The 14707-nt window shown below is 40.7% G+C and overlaps 10 non-coding genes across 10 annotated transcripts; all 10 read right to left on the reverse strand.

Annotated features, from left to right (window-relative positions):
• Nucleotides 1-106: 106 nt before the first annotated feature.
• trnav-aac lies at nucleotides 107-179 on the reverse strand. The gene has a single exon. It is a non-coding gene; the product is annotated as a tRNA-Val (tRNA).
• A 1233-nt stretch (nucleotides 180-1412) lies between these two features.
• trnav-cac lies at nucleotides 1413-1486 on the reverse strand. Its single transcript has one exon. It is a non-coding gene; the product is annotated as a tRNA-Val (tRNA).
• Nucleotides 1487-1615: 129 nt separating this feature from the next.
• Nucleotides 1616-1688, reverse strand: trnav-aac. The gene has a single exon. It is a non-coding gene; the product is annotated as a tRNA-Val (tRNA).
• A 1435-nt stretch (nucleotides 1689-3123) lies between these two features.
• trnav-aac lies at nucleotides 3124-3196 on the reverse strand. The gene has a single exon. It is a non-coding gene; the product is annotated as a tRNA-Val (tRNA).
• Nucleotides 3197-4857: 1661 nt separating this feature from the next.
• Nucleotides 4858-4930, reverse strand: trnav-aac. The gene has a single exon. It is a non-coding gene; the product is annotated as a tRNA-Val (tRNA).
• Nucleotides 4931-6699: 1769 nt separating this feature from the next.
• trnav-aac lies at nucleotides 6700-6772 on the reverse strand. The gene has a single exon. It is a non-coding gene; the product is annotated as a tRNA-Val (tRNA).
• A 1769-nt stretch (nucleotides 6773-8541) lies between these two features.
• Nucleotides 8542-8614, reverse strand: trnav-aac. The gene has a single exon. It is a non-coding gene; the product is annotated as a tRNA-Val (tRNA).
• Nucleotides 8615-9973: 1359 nt separating this feature from the next.
• trnav-aac lies at nucleotides 9974-10046 on the reverse strand. Its single transcript has one exon. It is a non-coding gene; the product is annotated as a tRNA-Val (tRNA).
• Nucleotides 10047-11816: 1770 nt separating this feature from the next.
• Nucleotides 11817-11889, reverse strand: trnav-aac. Its single transcript has one exon. It is a non-coding gene; the product is annotated as a tRNA-Val (tRNA).
• Nucleotides 11890-13324: 1435 nt separating this feature from the next.
• Nucleotides 13325-13397, reverse strand: trnav-aac. Its single transcript has one exon. It is a non-coding gene; the product is annotated as a tRNA-Val (tRNA).
• Between the last annotated feature and the right edge of the window lie 1310 nt (nucleotides 13398-14707).

Raw genomic sequence — 14707 nt, forward strand, 5'->3', positions numbered from 1 at the left:
GTGACTGACTTTCGCGTGTGAGGCGAACGTGATAACCAATACACTACTGAAACTAAAGTCTGAATAGCAAATACTGAGAAGTGCGAAGGACCAATTTGTTAAAATGTGTTTCCGCCCGGTCTCGAACCGGGGACATTTCGCGTGTTAGGCGAACGTGATAACCACTACACTACGGAAACCCAATGAGTGGAGTACTAAGGGTGTGGCTGACTTTGGCTGGGTGGGACATTTATCGCTCTCAGAACCTAATGAAATCAGAAATTACTTAGTCAATTAATTAAACAATAAGGCTTGAGAAGCCGGGAATTATTGTGTGCAGCGGCTCTTGGAAGAGGCTTGGTGGTTCAAAACTTCTTCCATTTAAGAGTGATGGAAGCCACTGTGTTCTTGGGTACCTTCAATGCTGCAGAAATGACCAATCATTTGAATTTACCACAGGTGGACTCCAATCAAGTTGAAGAAACATCTCAAGGATGATCAATGGAAACAGGATGGACCTGAGCTCAATTTCCAGCCTCATAGCAAAGGGTCTGAAAATGTACGTAAATAAGGTATTTTTAAAATATTTAATGGGTATTATGGCTCTTTCTGTGGTACTCAATTTGGGATATTATGTGAGGTAGACATGAGAAGCCGGGAATTATCGTGTGCAGCCGGAACTTGGAAGAGGCTTGGTGGTTCCAAACTTCTTCTATTTAAGAGTGATGGAAGCCACTGTGTTCTTGGGTACCTTCAATGCTGCAGAAATGACCAATCATTTGAATTTAACACAGGTGGACTCCAATCAAGTTGAAGAAACATCTCAAGGATGATCAATGGAAACAGGATGGACCTGAGCTCAATTTCCAGCCTCATAGCAAAGGGTCTGAAAATGTATGTAAATAAGGTATTTTTAAAATATTTTTTTCATTAATAAAAACTATATGTTATCGCTTTGTCATTATGTGGTTTTGTGTGTAGATAGATTTTATTTTATTTCATCCATTTTAGAATAAGGCTGTAACGTAACAAAATGTGGAAAAAAGTAAGGGGTCTGAAAACTTTCCGAATGCACTGTACCTATGCAGGCTAGCTTCTTTTCCTTTGCTAGCCAGCCAACTAAATCTATCACACAATCACATCAAGCAGCTGAAATGACAGAAAACTATCTACATTTTTGTTTGTTTTACCTTGGATTATATTGCCATTTCTTTGGATATATCCATTACAATGACCCTGATAAATGAATTTGCCTGGCTCAGAGAAGCTGTCAGTCTGGTCACATTCATACAGATCGCATGGTGGAGGTCCCCAAAAAAACGGCAACATTGATCCACAGGTCGGAGAGGTAGACAGCAAGGTTTAGACAAACCTCAACTGTTTCAAACCAAATGCTAGCCTCTGGGCATTGGGAAATATTGAATATTACAAAATGTTTCCGCCCCGGTTTCGAACCGGGGACCTTTCGCGTGTGAGGCGAACGTGATAACCACTACACTACGGAAACCAAATTATTGGAAAACTAAGGGTGTGACTGACTTTCGCGTGTGAGGCGAACGTGATAACCAATACACTACTGAAACTAAAGTCTGAATAGCAAATACTGAGAAGTGCGAAGGACCAATTTGTTAAAATGTGTTTCCGCCCGGTCTCGAACCGGGGACCTTTCGCGTGTTAGGCGAACGTGATAACCACTACACTACGGAAACCCAATGAGTAGAATACTAAGGGTGTGGCTGACTTTGGCTGGGTGGGACATTTATCGCTCTCAGAACCTAATGAAATCAGAAATTACTTAGTCAATTAATTAAACAATAAGGCTTGAGAAGCCGGGAATTATTGTGTGCAGCGGCTCTTGGAAGAGGCTTGGTGGTTCAAAACTTCTTCCATTTAAGAGTGATGGAAGCCACTGTGTTCTTGGGTACCTTCAATGCTGCAGAAATGACCAATCATTTGAATTTACCACAGGTGGACTCCAATCAAGTTGAAGAAACATCTCAAGGATGATCAATGGAAACAGGATGGACCTGAGCTCAATTTCCAGCCTCATAGCAAAGGGTCTGAAAACGTACGTAAATAAGGTATTTTTAAAATATTTAATGGGTATTATGGCTCTTTCTGTGGTACTCAATTTGGGATATTATGTGAGGTAGACATGAGAAGCCGGGAATTATCGTGTGCAGCCGGAACTTGGAAGAGGCTTGGTGGTTCCAAACTTCTTCTATTTAAGAGTGATGGAAGCCACTGTGTTCTTGGGTACCTTCAATGCTGCAGAAATGACCAATCATTTGAATTTACCACAGGTGGACTCCAATCAAGTTGAAGAAACATCTCAAGGATGATCAATGGACACAGGATGGACCTGAGCTCAATTTCCAGCCTCATAGCAAAGGGTCTGAAAATGTATGTAAATAAGGTATTTTTAAAATATTTTTTTCATTAATAAAAACTATATGTTATCGCTTTGTCATTATGTGGTATTGTGTGTAGATAGATTTTATTTTATTTCATCCATTTTAGTATAAGGCTGTAACGTAACAAAATGTGGAAAAAAGTAAGGGGTCTGAAAACTTTCCGAATGCACTGTACCTATGCAGGCTAGCTTCTTTTCCTTTGCTAGCCAGCCAACTAAATCTATCACACAATCACATCAAGCAGCTGAAATGACAGAAAACGATCTACATTTTTGTTTGTTTTACCTTGGATTATATTGCCATTTCTTTGGATATATACATTACAATGACCCTGATAAATGAATTTGCCTGGCTCAGAGAAGCTGTCAGTCTGGTCACATTCATACAGATCGCATGGTGGAGGTCCCCAAAAAAACGGCAACATTGATCCACAGGTCGGAGAGGTAGACAGCAAGGTTTAGACAAACCTCAACTGTTTCAAACCAAATGCTAGCCTCTGGGCATTGGGAAATATTGAATATTACAAAATGTTTCCGCCCGGTTTCGAACCGGGGACCTTTCGCGTGTGAGGCAAACGTGATAACCACTACACTACAGAAGCCGAATGATTGGAAAACTAAGGGTGTGACTGACTTTCGCGTGTGAGGCGAACGTGATAACCAACTTACTACTGAAACTAAAGTCTGAATAGCAAATACTGAGAAGTGCGAAGGACCACTTTGTTAAAATGTGTTTCCGCCCGGTCTCAAACCGGGGACCTTTCGCGTGTTAAGCGAACGTGATAACCACTACACTACAGAAACCCAATGAGTGGAATAGTAAGGGTGTGGCTGACTTTGGCTGGGTGGGACATTTATCGCTCTCAGAACCTAATGAAATCAGAAATTACTTAGTCAATTAATTAAACAATAAGGCTTGAGAAGCCGGGAATTATTGTGTGCAGCGGCTCTTGGAAGAGGCTTGGTGGTTCAAAACTTCTTCCATTTAAGAGTGATGGAAGCCACTGTGTTCTTGGGTACCTTCAATGCTGCAGAAATGACCAATCATTTGAATTTACCACAGGTGGACTCCAATCAAGTTGAAGAAACATCTCAAGGATGATCAATGGAAACAGGATGGACGTGAGCTCAATTTCCAGCCTCATAGCAAAGGGTCTGAAAATGTACGTAAATAAGGTATTTTTAAAATATTTAATGGGTATTATGGCTCTTTCTGTGGTACTCAATTTGGGATATCATGTGAGGTAGACGGCAGGGTAGGGTAGTAGGGGCGGCAGGGTAGCCTAGTGGTTAGAGCGTTGGACTAGTAACCGGAAGGTTGCGAGTTCAAACCCCCGAGCTGACAAGGTACAAATCTGTCGTTCTGCCCCTGAACAGGCAGTTAACCCACTGTTCCCAGGCCGTCATTGAAAATAAGAATTTGTTCTTAACTGACTTGCCTGGTTAAATAAAGGTAAAAAAAAAAAAAAAAAAAAGACATGAGAAGCCGGGAATTATCGTGTGCAGCCGGAACTTGGAAGAGGCTTGGTGGTTCCAAACTTCTTCTATTTAAGAGTGATGGAAGCCACTGTGTTCTTGACCAATCATTTGAATTTACCACAGGTGGACTTTGAATTTACCACAGGTGGACTCCAATCAAGTTGAAGAAACATCTCAAGGATGATCAATGGAAACAGGATGGACCTGAGCTCAATTTCCAGCCTCATAGCAAAGGGTCTGAAAATGTATGTAAATAAGGTATTTTTAAAATATTTTTTTCATTAATAAAAACTATATGTTATCGCTTTGTCATTATGTGGTATTGTGTGTAGATAGATTTTATTTTATTTCATCCATTTTAGTATAAGGCTGTAACGTAACAAAATGTGGAAAAAAGTAAGGGGTCTGAAAACTTTCCGAATGCACTGTACCTATGCAGGCTAGCTTCTTTTCCTTTGCTAGCCAGCCAACTAACTCTATCACACAATCACATCAAGCAGCTGAAATGACAGAAAACGATCTACATTTTTGTTTGTTTTACCTTGGATTATATTGCCATTTCTTTGGATATATCCATTACAATGACCCTGATAAATGAATTTGCCTGGCTCAGAGAAGCTGTCAGTCTGGTCACATTCATACAGATCGCATGGTGGAGGTCCCCAAAAAAACGGCAACATTGATCCACAGGTCGGAGAGGTAGACAGCAAGGTTTAGACAAACCTCAACTGTTTCTAACCAAATGCTAGCCTCTGGGCATTGGGAAATATTGAATATTACAAAATGTTTCCGCCCGGTTTCAAACCGGGGACCTTCCGCGTGTGAGGCGAACGTGATAACCACTACACTACGGAAACCGAATGATCGGAAAACTAAGGGTGTGACTGACTTTCGCGTGTGAGGCGAACGTGATAACCAACTTACTACTGAAACTAAAGTCTGAATAGCAAATACTGAGAAGTGCGAAGGACCAATTTGTTAAAATGTGTTTCCGCCCGGTCTCGAACCGGGGAACTTTCGCTTGTTAGGCGAACGTGATAACCACTACACTACAGAAACCCAATGAGTGGAATACTAAGGGTGTGGCTGACTTTGGCTGGGTGGGACATTTATCGCTCTCAGAACCTAATGAAATCAGAAATTACTTAGTCAATTAATTAAACAATAAGGCTTGAGAAGCCGGGAATTATTGTGTGCAGCGGCTCTTGGAAGAGGCTTGGTGGTTCAAAACTTCTTCCATTTAAGAGTGATGGAAGCCACTGTGTTCTTGGGTACCTTCAATGCTGCAGAAATGACCAATCATTTGAATTTACCACAGGTGGACTCCAATCAAGTTGAAGAAACATCTCAAGGATGATCAATGGAAACAGGATGGACCTGAGCTCAATTTCCAGCCTCATAGCAAAGGGTCTGAAAACGTACGTAAATAAGGTATTTTTAAAATATTTAATGGGTATTATGGCTCTTTCTGTGTACTCAATTTGGGATATTATGTGAGGTAGACATGAGAAGCCGGAAATTATCGTGTGCAGCCGGAACTTGGAAGAGGCTTGGTGGTTCCAAACTTCTTCTATTTAAGAGTGATGGAAGCCACTGTGTTCTTGGGTACCTTCAATGCTGCAGAAATGACCAATCATTTGAATTTACCACAGGTGGACTCAAATCAAGTTGAAGAAACATCTCAAGGATGATCAATGGAAACAGGATGGACCTGAGCTCAATTTCCAGCCTCATAGCAAAGGGTCTGAAAACGTACGTAAATAAGGTATTTTTAAAATATTTAATGGGTATTATGGCTCTATATGGGGTACTCAATTTGGGATATTATGTGAGGTAGACATGAGAAGCCGGGAATTATCGTGTGCAGCCGGAACTTGGAAGAGGCTTGGTGGTTCCAAACTTCTTCTATTTAAGAGTGATGGAAGCCACTGTGTTCTTGGGTACCTTCAATGCTGCAGAAATGACCAATCATTTGAATTTACCACAGGTGGACTCCAATCAAGTTGAAGAAACATCTCAAGGATGATCAATGGAAACAGGATGGACCTGAGCTCAATTTCCAGCCTCATAGCAAAGGGTCTGAAAATATATGTAAATAAGGTATTTTAAAAATATTTTTTTCATTAATAAAACCTATATGCTATCGCTTTGTCATTATGTGGTATTGTGTGTAGATAGATTTTATTTTATTTCATCCATTTTAGTATAAGGCTGTAACGTAACAAAATGTGGAAAAAAGTAAGGGGTTTGAAAACTTTCCGAATGCACTGTACCTATGCAGGCTAGCTTCTTTTCCTTTGCTAGCCAGCCAACTAAATCTATCACACAATCACATCAAGCAGCTGAAATGACAGAAAACGATCTACATTTTTGTTTGTTTTACCTTGGATTATATTGCCATTTCTTTGGATATATCCATTACAATGACCCTGATAAATGAATTTGCCTGGCTCAGAGAAGCTGTCAGTCTGGTCACATTCATACAGATCGCATGGTGGAGGTCCCCAAAAAAACGGCAACATTGATCCACAGGTCGGAGAGGTAGACAGCAAGGTTTAGACAAACCTCAACTGTTTCTAACCAAATGCTAGCCTCTGGGCATTGGGAAATATTGAATATTACAAAATGTTTCCGCCCGGTTTCAAACCGGGGACCTTCCGCGTGTGAGGCGAACGTGATAACCACTACACTACGGAAACCGAATGATCGGAAAACTAAGGGTGTGACTGACTTTCGCGTGTGAGGCGAACGTGATAACCAACTTACTACTGAAACTAAAGTCTGAATAGCAAATACTGAGAAGTGCGAAGGACCAATTTGTTAAAATGTGTTTCCGCCCGGTCTCGAACCGGGGAACTTTCGCTTGTTAGGCGAACGTGATAACCACTACACTACAGAAACCCAATGAGTGGAATACTAAGGGTGTGGCTGACTTTGGCTGGGTGGGACATTTATCGCTCTCAGAACCTAATGAAATCAGAAATTACTTAGTCAATTAATTAAACAATAAGGCTTGAGAAGCCGGGAATTATTGTGTGCAGCGGCTCTTGGAAGAGGCTTGGTGGTTCAAAACTTCTTCCATTTAAGAGTGATGGAAGCCACTGTGTTCTTGGGTACCTTCAATGCTGCAGAAATGACCAATCATTTGAATTTACCACAGGTGGACTCCAATCAAGTTGAAGAAACATCTCAAGGATGATCAATGGAAACAGGATGGACCTGAGCTCAATTTCCAGCCTCATAGCAAAGGGTCTGAAAACGTACGTAAATAAGGTATTTTTAAAATATTTAATGGGTATTATGGCTCTTTCTGTGTACTCAATTTGGGATATTATGTGAGGTAGACATGAGAAGCCGGGAATTATCGTGTGCAGCCGGAACTTGGAAGAGGCTTGGTGGTTCCAAACTTCTTCTATTTAAGAGTGATGGAAGCCACTGTGTTCTTGGGTACCTTCAATGCTGCAGAAATGACCAATCATTTGAATTTACCACAGGTGGACTCAAATCAAGTTGAAGAAACATCTCAAGGATGATCAATGGAAACAGGATGGACCTGAGCTCAATTTCCAGCCTCATAGCAAAGGGTCTGAAAACGTACGTAAATAAGGTATTTTTAAAATATTTAATGGGTATTATGGCTCTATATGGGGTACTCAATTTGGGATATTATGTGAGGTAGACATGAGAAGCCGGGAATTATCGTGTGCAGCCGGAACTTGGAAGAGGCTTGGTGGTTCCAAACTTCTTCTATTTAAGAGTGATGGAAGCCACTGTGTTCTTGGGTACCTTCAATGCTGCAGAAATGACCAATCATTTGAATTTACCACAGGTGGACTCCAATCAAGTTGAAGAAACATCTCAAGGATGATCAATGGAAACAGGATGGACCTGAGCTCAATTTCCAGCCTCATAGCAAAGGGTCTGAAAATATATGTAAATAAGGTATTTTTAAAATATTTTTTTCATTAATAAAACCTATATGCTATCGCTTTGTCATTATGTGGTATTGTGTGTAGATAGATTTTATTTTATTTCATCCATTTTAGTATAAGGCTGTAACGTAACAAAATGTGGAAAAAAGTAAGGGGTTTGAAAACTTTCCGAATGCACTGTACCTATGCAGGCTAGCTTCTTTTCCTTTGCTAGCCAGCCAACTAAATCTATCACACAATCACATCAAGCAGCTGAAATGACAGAAAACGATCTACATTTTTGTTTGTTTTACCTTGGATTATATTGCCATTTCTTTGGATATATCCATTACAATGACCCTGATAAATGAATTTGCCTGGCTCAGAGAAGCTGTCAGTCTGGTCACATTCATACAGATCGCATGGTGGAGGTCCCCAAAAAAACGGCAACATTGATCCACAGGTCGGAGAGGTAGACAGCAAGGTTTAGACAAACCTCAACTGTTTCAAACCAAATGCTAGCCTCTGGGCATTGGGAAATATTGAATATTACAAAATGTTTCCGGCCGGTTTCGAACCGGGGACCTTTCACGTGTGAGGCGAACGTGAAAACCACTACACTACAGAAGCCGAATGATTGGAAAACTAAGGGTGTGACTGACTTTCGCGTGTGAGGCGAACGTGATAACCAATACACTACTGAAACTCAAGTCTGAATAGCAAATACTGAGAAGTGCGAAGGACCACTTTGTTAAAATGTGTTTCCGCCCGGTCTCGAACCGGGGACCTTTCGCGTGTTAGGCGAACGTGATAACCACTACAGTATAGAAACCCAATGAGTGGAATAGTAAGGGTGTGGCTGACTTTGGCTGGGTGGGACATTTATCGCTGTCAGAACGTAATGAAATCAGAAATTACTTAGTCAATTAATTAAACAATAAGGCTTGAGAAGCCGGGAATTATTGTGTGCAGCGGCTCTTGGAAGAGGCTTGGTGGTTCAAAACTTCTTCCATTTAAGAGTGATGGAAGCCACTGTGTTCTTGGGTACCTTCAATGCTGCAGAAATGACCAATCATTTGAATTTACCACAGGTGGACTCCAATCAAGTGGAAGAAACATCTCAAGGATGATCAATGGAAACAGGATGGACGTGAGCTCAATTTCCAGCCTCATAGCAAAGGGTCTGAATACGTACGTAAATAGGGTATTTTTAAAATATTTAATGGGTATTATGGCTCTTTCTGTGGTACTCAATTTGGGATATTATGTGAGGTAGACATGAGAAGCCGGGAATTATCGTGTGCAGCCGGAACTTGGAAGAGGCTTGGTGGTTCCAAACTTCTTCTATTTAAGAGTGATGGAAGCCACTGTGTTCTTGGGTACATTCAATGCTGCAGAAATGACCAATCATTTGAATTTACCACAGGTGGACTCCAATCAAGTTGAAGAAACATCTCAAGGATGATCAATGGAAACAGGATGGACCTGAGCTCAATTTCCAGCCTCATAGCAAAGGGTCTGAAAATATATGTAAATAAGGTATTTTTAAAATACTTTTTTCATTAATAAAACCTATATGCTATCGCTTTGTCATTATGTGGTATTGTGTGTAGATAGATTTTATTTTATTTCATCCATTTTAGTATAAGGCTGTAACGTAACAAAATGTGGAAAAAAGTAAGGGGTTTGAAAACTTTCCGAATGCACTGTACCTATGCAGGCTAGCTTCTTTTCCTTTGCTAGCCAGCCAACTAAATCTATCACACAATCACATCAAGCAGCTGAAATGACAGAAAACGATCTACATTTTTGTTTGTTTTACCTTGGATTATATTGCCATTTCTTTGGATATATCCATTACAATGACCCTGATAAATGAATTTGCCTGGCTCAGAGAAGCTGTCAGTCTGGTCACATTCATACAGATCGCATGGTGGAGGTCCCCAAAAAAACGGCAACATTGATCCACAGGTCGGAGAGGTAGACAGCAAGGTTTAGACAAACCTCAACTGTTTCAAACCAAATGCTAGCCTCTGGGCATTGGGAAATATTGAATATTACAAAATGTTTCCGGCCGGTTTCGAACCGGGGACCTTTCACGTGTGAGGCGAACGTGATAACCAATACACTACTGAAACTCAAGTCTGAATAGCAAATACTGAGAAGTGCGAAGGACCACTTTGTTAAAATGTGTTTCCGCCCGGTCTCGAACCGGGGACCTTTCGCGTGTTAGGCGAACGTGATAACCACTACAGTATAGAAACCCAATGAGTGGAATAGTAAGGGTGTGGCTGACTTTGGCTGGGTGGGACATTTATCGCTGTCAGAACGTAATGAAATCAGAAATTACTTAGTCAATTAATTAAACAATAAGGCTTGAGAAGCCGGGAATTATTGTGTGCAGCGGCTCTTGGAAGAGGCTTGGTGGTTCAAAACTTCTTCCATTTAAGAGTGATGGAAGCCACTGTGTTCTTGGGTACCTTCAATGCTGCAGAAATGACCAATCATTTGAATTTACCACAGGTGGACTCCAATCAAGTTGAAGAAACATCTCAAGGATGATCAATGGAAACAGGATGGACGTGAGCTCAATTTCCAGCCTCATAGCAAAGGGTCTGAATACGTACGTAAATAGGGTATTTTAAAAATATTTAATGGGTATTATGGCTCTTTCTGTGGTACTCAATTTGGGATATTATGTGAGGTAGACATGAGAAGCCGGGAATTATCGTGTGCAGCCGGAACTTGGAAGAGGCTTGGTGGTTCCAAACTTCTTCTATTTAAGAGTGATGGAAGCCACTGTGTTCTTGGGTACATTCAATGCTGCAGAAATGACCAATCATTTGAATTTACCACAGGTGGACTCCAATCAAGTTGAAGAAACATCTCAAGGATGATCAATGGAAACAGGATGGACCTGAGCTCAATTTCCAGCCTCATAGCAAAGGGTCTGAATACGTACGTAAATAGGGTATTTTTAAAATATTTAATGGGTATTATGGCTCTTTCTGTGGTACTCAATTTGGGATATTATGTGAGGTAGACATGAGAAGCCGGGAATTATCGTGTGCAGCCGGAACTTGGAAGAGGCTTGGTGGTTCCAAACTTCTTCTATTTAAGAGTGATGGAAGCCACTGTGTTCTTGGGTACATTCAATGCTGCAGAAATGACCAATCATTTGAATTTACCACAGGTGGACTCCAATCAAGTTGAAGAAACATCTCAAGGATGATCAATGGAAACAGGATGGACCTGAGCTCAATTTCCAGCCTCATAGCAAAGGGTCTGAAAATGTATGTAAATAAGGTATTTTTAAAATATTTTTTTCATTAATAAAAACTATATGCTATCGCTTTGTCAGTATGTGGTATTGTGTGTAGATAGATTTTATTTTATTTCATCCATTTTAGTATAAGGCTGTAACGTAACAAAATGTGGAAAAAAGTAAGGGGTTTGAAAACTTTCCGAATGCACTGTACCTATGCAGGCTAGCTTCTTTTCCTTTGCTAGCCAGCCAACTAAATCTATCACACAATCACATCAAGCAGCTGAAATGACAGAAAACGATCTACATTTTTGTTTGTTTTACCTTGGATTATATTGCCATTTCTTTGGATATATCCATTACAATGACCCTGATAAATGAATTTGCCTGGCTCAGAGAAGCTGTCAGTCTGGTCACATTCATACAGATCGCATGGTGGAGGTCCCCAAAAAAACGGCAACATTGATCCACAGGTCGGAGAGGTAGACAGCAAGGTTTAGACAAACCTCAACTGTTTCAAACCAAATGCTAGCCTCTGGGCATTGGGAAATATTGAATATTACAAAATGTTTCCGGCCGGTTTCGAACCGGGGACCTTTCACGTGTGAGGCGAACGTGAAAACCACTAAACTACAGAAGCCGAATGATTGGAAAACTAAGGGTGTGACTGACTTTCGCGTGTGAGGCGAACATGATAACCAATACACTACTGAAACTCAAGTCTGAATAGCAAATACTGAGAAGTGCGAAGGACCACTTTGTTAAAATGTGTTTCCGCCCGGTCTCGAACCGGGGACCTTTCGCGTGTTAGGCGAACGTGATAACCACTACACTACAGAAACCCAATGAGTGGAATAGTAAGGGTGTGGCTGACTTTGGCTGGGTGGGACATTTATCGCTGTCAGAACCTAATGAAATCAGAAATGACTTAGTCAATTAATTAAACAATAAGGCTTGAGAAGCCGGGAATTATTGTGTGCAGCGGCTCTTGGAAGAGGCTTGGTGGTTCAAAACTTCTTCCATTTAAGAGTGATGGAAGCCACTGTGTTCTTGGGTACCTTCAATGCTGCAGAAATGACCAATCATTTGAATTTACCACAGGTGGACTCCGATCAAGTTGAAGAAACATCTCAAGGATGATCAATGGAAACAGGATGGACCTGAGCTCAATTTCCAGCCTCATAGCAAAGGGTCTGAAAACGTACGTAAATAAGGTATTTTTCAAATATTTAATGGGTATTATGGCTCTTTCTGTGGTACTCAATTTGGGATATTATGTGAGGTAGACATGAGAAGCCGGGAATTATCGTGTGCAGCCGGAACTTGGAAGAGGCTTGGTGGTTCCAAACTTCTTCTATTTAAGAGTGATGGAAGCCACTGTGTTCTTGGGTACCTTCAATGCTGCAGAAATGACCAATCATTTGAATTTACCACAGGTGGACTCCAATCAAGTTGAAGAAACATCTCAAGGATGATCAATGGACACAGGATGGACCTGAGCTCAATTTCCAGCCTCATAGCAAAGGGTCTGAAAATGTATGTAAATAAGGTATTTTTAAAATATTTTTTTCATTAATAAAAACTATATGTTATCGCTTTGTCATTATGTGGTATTGTGTGTAGATAGATTTTATTTTATTTCATCCATTTTAGTATAAGGCTGTAACGTAACAAAATGTGGAAAAAAGTAAGGGGTCTGAAAACTTTCCGAATGCACTGTACCTATGCAGGCTAGCTTCTTTTCCTTTGCTAGCCAGCCAACTAAATCTATCACACAATCACATCAAGCAGCTGAAATGACAGAAAACGATCTACATTTTTGTTTGTTTTACCTTGGATTATATTGCCATTTCTTTGGATATATCCATTACAATGACCCTGATAAATGAATTTGCCTGGCTCAGAGAAGCTGTCAGTCTGGTCACATTCATACAGATCGCATGGTGGAGGTCCCCAAAAAAACGGCAACATTGATCCACAGGTCGGAGAGGTATACAGCAAGGTTTAGACAAACCTCAACTGTTTCAAACCCAATGCTAGCCTCTGGGCATTGGGAAATATTGAATATTACAAAATGTTTCTGCCCGGTTTCGAACCAGGGACCTTCCGCGTGTGAGGCGAACGTGATAACCACTACACTACCGAAACCGAAAGATTGGAAGACTAAGGGTGTGACTGACTTTCGCGTGAGAGGCGAACATGATAACCAGTACACTACTGAAACTAAAGTCTGAATAGCAAATACTGAGAAGTGCGAAGGACCAATTTGTTAAAATGTGTTTCCGCCCGGTCTCGAACCGGGGACCTTTCGCGTGTTAGGCGAACATGATAACCACTACACTACGGAAACCAAATGAGTGGAATAGTAAGGGTGTGGCTGACTTTGGCTGGGTGGGACATTTATCGCTCTCAGAACCTAATGAAATCAGAAATTACTTAGTCAATTAATTAAACAATAAGGCTTGAGAAGCCGGGAATTATTGTGTGCAGCGGCTCTTGGAAGAGGCTTGGTGGTTCAAAACTTCTTCCATTTAAGAGTGATGGAAGCCACTGTGTTCTTGGGTACCTTCAATGCTGCAGAAATGACCAATCATTTGAATTTACCACAGGTGGACTCCAATCAAGTTGAAGAAACATCTCAAGGATGATCAATGGAAACAGGATGGACCTGAGCTCAATTTCCAGCCTCATAGCAAAGGGTCTGAAAATGTACGTAAATAAGGTATTTTTAAAATATTTAATGGGTATTATGGCTCTTTCTGTGGTACTCAATTTGGGATATCATGTGAGGTAGACATGAGAAGCCGGGAATTATCGTGTGCAGCCGGAACTTGGAAGAGGCTTGGTGGTTCCAAACTTCTTCTATTTAAGAGTGATGGAAGCCACTGTGTTCTTGGGTACCTTCAATGCTGCAGAAATGACCAATCATTTGAATTTACCACAGGTGGACTCCAATCAAGTTGAAGAAACATCTCAAGGATGATCAATGGAAACAGGATGGACCTGAGCTCAATTTCCAGCCTCATAGCAAAGGGTCTGAAAATGTATGTAAATAAGGTATTTTTAAAATATTTTTTTCATTAATAAAAACTATATGTTATCGCTTTGTCATTGGTATTGTGTGTAGATAGATTTTATTTTATTTCATCCATTTTAGTATAAGGCTGTAACGTAACAAAATGTGGAAAAAAGTAAGGGGTCTGAAAACTTTCCGAATGCACTGTACCTATGCAGGCTAGCTTCTTTTCCTTTGCTAGCCAGCCAACTAAATCTATCACACAATCACATCAAGCAACTGAAATGACAGAAAACAATCTACATTTTTGTTTGTTTTACCTTGGATTATATTGCCATTTCTTTGGATATATCCATTACAATGACCCTGATAAATGAATTTGCCTGGCTCAGAGAAGCTGTCAGTCTGGTCACATTCATACAGATCGCATGGTGGAGATCCCCAAAAAAACGGCAACATTGATCCACAGGTCGGAGAGGTAGACAGCAAGGTTTAGACAAACCTCAACTGTTTCAAACCAAATGCTAGCCTCTAGGCATTGGGAAATATTGAATATTACAACATTTTTCCACCCGGTTTCAAACCAGGGACCTTTCGCGTGTGAGGCGAACGTGATAACCACTACACTACGGAAACCGAATGAT

Source organism: Oncorhynchus mykiss, unplaced genomic scaffold (assembly GCF_013265735.2).
Source record: "Oncorhynchus mykiss isolate Arlee unplaced genomic scaffold, USDA_OmykA_1.1 un_scaffold_326, whole genome shotgun sequence".
NCBI classification, from domain to species: Eukaryota; Metazoa; Chordata; class Actinopteri; order Salmoniformes; family Salmonidae; genus Oncorhynchus; species Oncorhynchus mykiss.